Source organism: Pholis gunnellus (genome assembly GCF_910591455.1).
Source record: "Pholis gunnellus genome assembly, chromosome: 11".
In the NCBI taxonomy this organism is placed as follows: Eukaryota; Metazoa; Chordata; class Actinopteri; order Perciformes; family Pholidae; genus Pholis; species Pholis gunnellus.
The window spans coordinates 13,835,188-13,844,417 of NC_136538.1; positions in this window are offsets into that span (position 1 = coordinate 13,835,188).

Genomic DNA, 9,230 nt, shown 5'->3' on the forward strand with positions numbered 1-9,230 from the left:
GAGGCTATTTATGTGCAAGAGAATTCATTGAAAATATATATTTAAAAGGCACTAATTTGGGATGGAAAAGGGTGACATCCGCTATTAAACCACAACTGTGTTCAATAACCACATTCAGTTTGTAGTTCTTCTATTTGGCTGATTTAACCGGCTCTGCTGGGTTTCTTTCACACATGGCTGTGCATGGTTCCTGCTTCTCTTGGGCCTTCTTTGCTGTCTGCAACTCCCGACTGTACCCACCGACTGCTGCACTGTTTCATGTTTCACGGTGACGAGCATCCGTCTTGTTGTCTGGAACAGAAAACTACACACGAACCAAAAGATTAGCTCAACGAATGTGTGATCGGTTGAAGGAATCTTTTGCTGTAAAGACATGAAACATTTTCAAATCCATCTCTGAACTTGTGTGCGTTGGTTTGGGTTGTTCTAGAAAAGAGACACAATTACAATGACGTGTGCTCCAAAGAAGGCAATTTTATTTTTGATATTGAAAATGTGCTCTATGGATGTGTTGTGAAAGAGTAAAGTGGTCCATTTTAACACTACACTGTGTCTGCATTTTTATGTGATATTATGACCTGCTGCCTTTCCTGCTATGATAGAATAGCTGCTGCCAACACGGTGTATTAATGAACCAAAAAAGCTAAAACGCACAATGAAAAATTAGCATATTTAATTGATTGAAAAAGCCACTTGTGAGGACATTTGGTTCATGTCCTGGAAATAATTATTTTAAAATTAAAAACCAACTTTAGGCTAAATATAGTGTTAAGTATTCTGCCGTGGCACAGTTCTAAAGCAGCTTACTAGTCATTGTTGCATCGACCACTTTGTCAGATCTTTGTACTCACAAAACCTGACAATCTTACCTTCTCCCCAAATGTGTTGGAGCATAGATACTCATTTTAATACATTTGCTGTAATGTAAATGTTAGCAACTGTTGAATTACTGTTGCAACACTGTACTCTGTATTTATTTGTTCGATTATTTACTGTGTTGTACTTCCTATGAGAACGTAATGTTTACAATAGTTTATTATTACACGCCATTTATCAGAAACAGTATCCCTGTGGTTGGAGAAAGAGAGTATGGGAGTAGCCAGACACAGTTTGGACCCTTGTTATTAATGATGAACATTGTTGTCGTTGAGTTTGTCTGAGGAACAGGGAGGGTCCTGCTTCACAACCTCTTGTAGATCACTTAACCTTTGAAGCTTTTGTTCCCTCAGAGGTCTCTTATGTCTTCTAGCCACTGGACCTTTGTGTAAAATGTAATGCTACATTTGTTTCCTCTCCCACTCTCTTCACGAGCAAGCACACTGTCCTTCTGCATGCTGTTATAAGAGTTTATTATTAATCTGTCAGTGATTAGTCATTCAATATATTTCTGAAAACTACCATCCAGATCTCCATCTGATTTACCTCACTGCACATAAAAAGTGTGTGTGTCTTGATTCATTTAATAGTGTAGTTATTTTACAGTGTTTGTCCCCCTGTCCATTTAAATTCACTGCTCATTTTTCAGTATTTCAGGGAGGTGCTGCAGCTGTGACACTGGCTGCTAAATCTATTCCCACCAAGAATGAGACCTAGTTCACATTAAAAAAAAAAAACTTACATAGCAGGAAACATCTCCCAGCAGCTTGTCTATGTCATTTCCTACAGAACAATGACTATCTGTCACCCAGTACTTTGGTTATGTGGCTGCTTTTGTCCTGGTGTCGTGCTCTGAATGCTTGGCAAACAAACCTCATTTGTCCCCCGAGGAACCACATCCACCCTCCTCGCGCCTCAAACTCCTGCAGCAGCTGTGTGTGCATGTGTGTGTGTGTGTGTGTGTGAAAGTGGTTTTGCACTTGGATATGCATGCATATGCGTATGCATGCACATGATATGTGTGAAATTGGACCCCACCGCAGAGAGCAGAGCAGGTAACCCCACTCCCAGGCTGAAACAGAAGGCTTTTGTGGCCCCTTCCCCGCCCCTCCTCTTTAACCCCCCCCCCCCCCCCCCCCCCATTCCTGGTATCAAAGAGCTGCTGCACTCACAGACCGGTCTGCTGACAATCAGGCCGTTTCACTGCTGGGTCGCAGTTTCCCGGAGTGGGAGCAGACAGGGTTAGCAATAAGGGAGTTTGTTTTTGTCACTGATCACGTTGCCATTTTCACCCCCTCCCCTCGCTTTTCATGTAAATCAGACCTCTGAAGTCGTTGGGTGCGGTTGCGCAGCATGTATGTAGTATGACGTGACACTGGTCTCATTGTTAGTTTAACAAATTCTCGCTTCTGCATAGGCTCGCGGATTTGTTTAAATCCTCTTCACTCCCTCATCAGCACATTGGCAAATCACTCGTTTCCATTAACACCCTCCGTCCGATGTGCATGTCAAAAGTTCAGAGTCGTAGTTGTCGTGACAAAAGAAGCTCCCTCTGCCTCACACCGCCTATAGAGTCCCGATGGGTCGGCTTTTCAGAGCCTGTCAGGATGTCAGGGTTTGTTTGCTCTCTGCATTGTTTCTGGACAATCCTGCCTGCGATGGTGACACAATAAGGCACAAATGCAGATCTCAGCCCAAACAAAATAAAGTATTATAAATGTACGTTCGTGTTTTTTGTGCCAAAAAGCCTACTTTTAACCTCAGAATCTAAAGTAACTGAACCCCGACTGTGTCCTTCATCTTCACAGCAGCACCAAAGCTCTGTCTTTGCTGAACTTTCTTTCACCTCAGGAGCTGAACAAGATTTATTCTTTGCTCTTTTCATCATCTGACTGCATTGTGCAGCACAGAGTTGAATTTCCTGGGCGATGAACTGCGATGGAGAGAAGTCATTCTGATGACAAATGGACCCGGCTTCCCTCACACATCCATATGGGGTAAAGAAACTTCTTCTCACTATTTGCACATCTCTGCGTTTAACCAGAAATCTTTCTGACCACCAAAGTCAAACAAACAAGTCAACCACCCTCTTACGTGCTGTTTGATATTTTAGGTAACTGATACATGAGAGGCTCCATTGAGCATTTGCTTGTCTCCCCAGCAGGCTGCACGGCCCCCGGGTGGAGTAGAGAGAGAGAGCGGGGGGCCCCTGTTCAGCTGGAGCTGCAGGAACTCTGTTTCCTCGGGAGCGGCGCAGCAAAGTGGTGTAGTTGTTGAGGAAACGATCCCCCTCTCAAAGGCCTTTCCCTGGGAATACTGGGTTACAGTGTGAGAAACTTCCACGGTTGTTTTTGACAGCGTGTCTCTGGGGGCGTCTGCCGGCGGGAAAGCAGGAACACCTCAGCTCTGTGCAGCGCGGACCGCCGCCCCCAAGACCGTGAAGACCAGCAGAGCATCCACAGTCCACTGCTACAGTCTCCTCCTCGAGTGCAGCGTACGTAGGAACGATAGCTCACTTAGATGGCTACAAAACCACGGTGGCCCATAAATGCAACTTTACACCGCTTCACATCAATTTGAAGCAAGTTTCACATTTCACCAGTTAACAATAGTAACACAAAGCGCAGCATTCATCCGGGCTTAGCATCTACACTTTGTGGGAAAAGCAGATCGTCCCTAATTGCCATTGCATGCTGCCCTGAAGGAAAGTATGTCACTCAATAAGATAATCATACAGTGGGAACCCAACATTTCCAGTGCCAGCTTGCTATATGGAGAAACAAAACATTTACATTGTAAAATTTGCAAAGACAGTGCATGCAAACATGGGTCAAAACATCTGTGGAGCAACAATGCAATGTGTGTGTGTGTGTGTGTGGTAAACATAGGCCAGGCCAGCTGTTGGTGTGCATGGTGAGCAGGCCAAGAACTCAAACCAACTTAAATATCAGTAACAAATGTGTAAAGACATCTGAATCTGTGCTTGATTTGTATTTCTTCCTCTGTCTTATATTCATGTTAATTCATCTCAGGACATGTTCTGATCTGATTAAATCTGAGTTACTTTGTGTGATCCTTAGATGAGAGGATTATTGGCACCAAAATCAAAAGTAGATCATCGGGTGAACATGTTAACACATATACACACTATGTTAGATGAGTGTGCCAAACCTTTTGCATGATTTAATACTTTTAAAAGGATGAGTCAAATACTATTTAGTGTTTTCCTTATTTTCAACAAATCCCACTAAGCTGACAATGAACTGATCCCAACTAACTAGTATTAACATTGTAGTTAAATCCTAATGTATCGTATTGCTTATCTTATTGCCCACAATCAATCAAAGACACCTTCATCATGGTTAAGTCATTTTTAAACTTTTAGTCAATCCTACATACACGTTCTGCTATAAATAGCCTACTCTAGGTATTCCTGTTAAGCACAGTTTTCTAAATACTACCAGTTTTACTACTGTTTTAGAAAAGAATAGTGTCTTTTTTAATTTTTATTAAAGGATGTATTTGTGATCTGTTTTTAAGGTTTACGTCTTCAGTATGAACAAATGGGCTTGGTGCAAAGAGTCACCATATTCATACCTCGTTTCTGCCTCCTCCAGTTCTGCTTCCTGAACTTCTTCTTCTCTCAAAAGCTCTAAAGCAACCCGGGAAGTCAACACGAAGCATTTCCTGTATGCTTCACATCACTGTGAATCAGGGGTCGCTGGGAACAGTGGAGCCATGCTCTTCCTACCAACAGTGTCCTCTGTGTGTTCCTGCATGTTTGTATTTCCCTGCGTTATAATGAGAGCATGTGCTACTTCATGTATCCTTCATGCTTCAATAATAGAAGGTATTTTTTTTCCTCCTCTAATGAAGCTCATATACGCCACTCGTCTTTGATGTCACATTACCACGGAGGCGTTCAGGCTCTGCTTCTTCAGTTCAAAGCTCTGGTCATTTGGATCCTGGTTTAATATAGTTAGAGTGGCAGCCTGGATGTTAATTTGCTGACAGGTGACACATCACAGACCGGAGTAAGCCTTGATGTTGCTGAGGTCTGCCAATCAGCTGATGGCGTCTGATTTAAGCTGCATTTAGAGAAAAGATCCAAAGAAACTGGTGCACATGAACAGAGTGCAAAACAATGTTGTTTTATAAAGGTACAAACGAGGGACAAATATCTTATACTGATATTCCTCATTAAGTTCATATCAGTCAACAATGGTGAAGTTGTCCATGAAATGAAACATGTATTATTGATTTGTCTTTTACTTCATTTTAAAATGTGAGAATACTACAATGTGATGGGATTGAAAGTACCTTAAATGTAAGAAAATAGAGCAAAATGCCCATCACACTTTACTGAGTCCAAGGTGACTAAGATAGAGAATATGTTCAACTTTACCTGCTAAGAACATATATATTTCTCTTTTTCCTTTTTTTGAAACATTACACCTGCTAAAATCAGCAAGTTAACAGTGTCACTGTGCTGACCTTGAATGGATTGTAATTGTTTTAGCACTACTATTTAACATCAATTTAATTAATTTAAATTGTTTCATTCTGAAAAAATAAACCAACCTTCTATCTCTGTGTTGTTTAGTCTGCGCAGTGAGCAATCTATCACGCGGGAACACAGACAGCTTCTTGGTAACAAAAAGAGATTGTTATTGCTTTACGGAGGTCAGTGTTTGATGAGAGTCGGTTTGCACCTGTGAACTCAGCCATGTGCACATGAATAGTGGCACAGACTGTGGAAGAAAGAGACTAAACCAACCGACCCTCCTGCCCTCTCACACAACCTCAAAGTGCAGCTGTAGACATCTCTCACACGGCTGTGATCTTCAGCATGTCCACAGGCTCTTTTGTTTATGTGTGTGTGTGTGTGTGTGGTTCATAAGGATGTGGGTGTACACCATCACTCACCACCATAACACACTACACAGTGCTCAAAGTAACTCTAAATCTCTTTCTGTTCTCTGTTGCTCCTGGTAAAAATGTCTTCTAAAACGCTCGGAGTATAAAATCAAACCTCTTCCTCTCAGAACTAAGTGCTTTGCTGGATTCCCTCTCTGTCCTAGACTTATTAAAACAACATGACCCAATTATAATCCAGACTAAAGTAATCATGTTTTATGGCAAAGCCACTATCATTATGTTTGTCTGGCTCCCAACTGACTCTGAAGTGAGTCGCTCCTGCAGGTTTCACTTAAGATGTGCATTGATTTGTGCTCTGAAGCGCTGGAGCGTGCATTACTGTCTTGAATGTCAATACTGCAGAGAGTGAACACAAACCGGCCTGGTCTTCCTTTGATCTCGGCGGCGATGGAAAAGTGCTGAAATACGGAAACCGTAATAATAGAGTACCGGGACAGACGCCGGGACATGTTCACTCAGACATAAAGCTTTAAAAAAAACTGTAACAGGGATAAAAAAAAGATCTTAACAAGCAGGGTTGATGATTGAATTATATTGTGGATCAGCTTCCTTGGCTCTGCATCTTAAAGGAATAGTCTCATTTTTTGAGAGATGTACTTACAGATTTATTAACTTGTCACTTACCTTCTAACTTTGTCTTTAAAGGCTATTGTATAACTCATTTTGTGTATAGTTTGTGTAGTGTTTTCTTATACTTTGTATATAACTCTTATTTTTTTAGGGCTATTCTTATTTTTCTTTTGACTTAGTTCTGTTTTCATGCTGCTGTCACATCTGAATTTCCCGTCTTGGGATCCATAAAAGAGTTAAATAAGAATACCACTCTCATGACTGGGTTGGACTTTTAGTCAAATGTTTCTTGATTGTGTCATGTGGAAAGAGCCAGGCTATCTGTTCCCCTCTGCTTCCAATGTTTATGCTAAGCTAAGCTAATTGCGTCCTAGCTCTCGCTCCAGTAAACACAGAGACATGAGCGGGGTATTGAACTTTTCATCTCTTCAACTCCCTTTAATGTCTTATTCCATACAAAACTGAAATAAATATGTGAGGCTACAGCAAGCCACCAGTTAGCCTAGCTTAGCATAAAGACTGCAAACGGGGAAACAGCGAGTCTGGTGTGCATATAACCCCCGTCAAATCCCAACATGTTTCTGCTTTTTAGTTGTACAGATTAAACAAACAAGCTGTCACGAATTAGTGACATTTAATAATGTATTAATAGTGGTTTAAGCAAGCAAATATGTGTAGCATGTCGAGCTAAAGACACAATATCAATCATAGCTGTGTAGCCATGTTTCTCTTAAAAGTTTAAATCCTATGGTCCTTTCTGGAGAACCATTTTGTCAGGTTACTAAACAAATGGCCTGCACCTGACCCACTGATGACCTCTGACCTCCACCATATGAGGCAGCACTGACCGTCTGAGTTATGACTCAGATTTTAAATTCCTCAGTGCCATCCTAACCCTAACAAAGATGTGATGCACCCTCTAAAACACATGTGAGACTTTTAAAAAAATGAAGTTTTTATTGATTCAGAAGTTAAACCGTATCCCTACTGGCTCATGTGCAGGAATTCTGGTTAAAGGATGATTTGGATCATATTTATTCTTGGCATGGAGGTAAGGGGAAGCCTTCTGGGGGTGTTTTCAGTCAGAAAATGTCCTGAGGGCCAAAATCTTATGGCAGGACCAGATGTTTTAGTTTGTATGTAGAGACTCAAACTTTAGATTCAGGATTGTGGTTCATTGAAATTATCATATTCAAATATACACAGCGATCACGTCAAGGCCTTCAGAGACACCTGATACTACTTTAAAATTGCTTCATGCTCAGCAAGAGGGAGGTATACGTATGCTAATTGAAAATCAGGGGCCGGAGCAGGATTTCATATAATTATGGTAACTTGTTGAACTTCTTGATAATCAGTCCCACCAGCAGACTAAACATTTGGAAGAAAGAGCCCTCAGACGGGCCGGTGGGTCACGTCCCATTGTCCATATTCACACTAAACAAAGTGCGTGCCAATATTTTTATCTGGAGGAAGTAAACGGTATCAAACAATGGGAGCATTTCTGCAAACTTCCATGTAACTCAAACAATGCTAAAAATGTTTTTGTGTGTTTGCATGTGTATAATACCACACAAGCCACAATTCACCGTATTTTTAGTAAAAGAAATCTGCAAAGCAAAACAAAAGTGTTATTGTAATTCAGGTGATCCCTTTAGCAAGCAGTTTCCCATTTTATTTCCTATTTCTATTTCTTTAGTCCCTGTGTCCTATGGGTTTAAGGTGCAGACTATGTAATCACAATGTCCACTGTTTGAGTCCGGCTGGGGACTTTTCTTGCATCTCTCTCCACTCATTTCCTGTCAGCTCTCTATACTGTCCACTCACCAATAAAACAAAATGCTCCAAAACAGAAGCATCTCCCGTTCATGCCCGAAGCACCGCGAGCATCTGTGTGGAGGCCAGTGAACTGGGAGACAAATAAAGCGGGGACCCACTTATTAAAAGTAACAAAACAGCTCCACGGTGTTGCCAGAGCTAAAAATGGAAAAGAATCCTCTTATTTCACACTGTCTGACAGAATCATATATATTCTGTATCTTAAATCTGATGTTTACAACAAGGGAACTATTTAAACCAAAGACTTTTCTGGTTGCACGGTTCCATTAAATGGAAATATTATATATATTATTATTATTTACCCCAAATTGAGCCTGGCAGATTTAGTATGTTTGGAAACTTTGGGATCTCCCCTAGAATTTAAATAAAGTCCTGTGGGTTTTAAGAAAGTTTGGCTGCACAGCATGCGTCTGTAACGATTGTTTAAAATTATTATCAAAAGCTTTAAATATCATAAGGCCACAAAGAATTTCTTCAACTCAAAAGACTTAAATCTTTTATCCCACACAGAATCTTTTCTCTTTTGCTCTCTAACTTCCCTCGACTCTGCTCCCCCCCGGGACGGACTGCACATAATTCATCCTGTGTATGCTGAGGTGATGTATTCTTTTCACGTACAGAGGAAGCTCAATATCCTGTTGCTGCACGGGCTCTAATACCACACTGAGGCAGACTGGCCCCCGGCCTCTCAGGGGCCTGAGTGCTCCTGAAACTAAAGCCACAGGCTCTCTGAGACTGTGATATATGAGGTGTCTGTCTGTGCTTCAGACTCTCTCTGCCTGGTACAGTGTCAGTAAAAGCGGGGGACTAATGGGGTCCTTCTTTTGAGAGCACGGGGGGGGGGGGGGGGGGGGGACTGGTTCTCATTTAAGTGGTATATATGTTCCTGAGGATCAAGAACTTTTTTTTTAAGACACCATTTTCTTTTAAGTCATTGTTGTGAAATCCCAAAAACAATTGTCTCTGGCGTCTATGTTAGATGATCGATGTGTGGCAGCAACTCACCA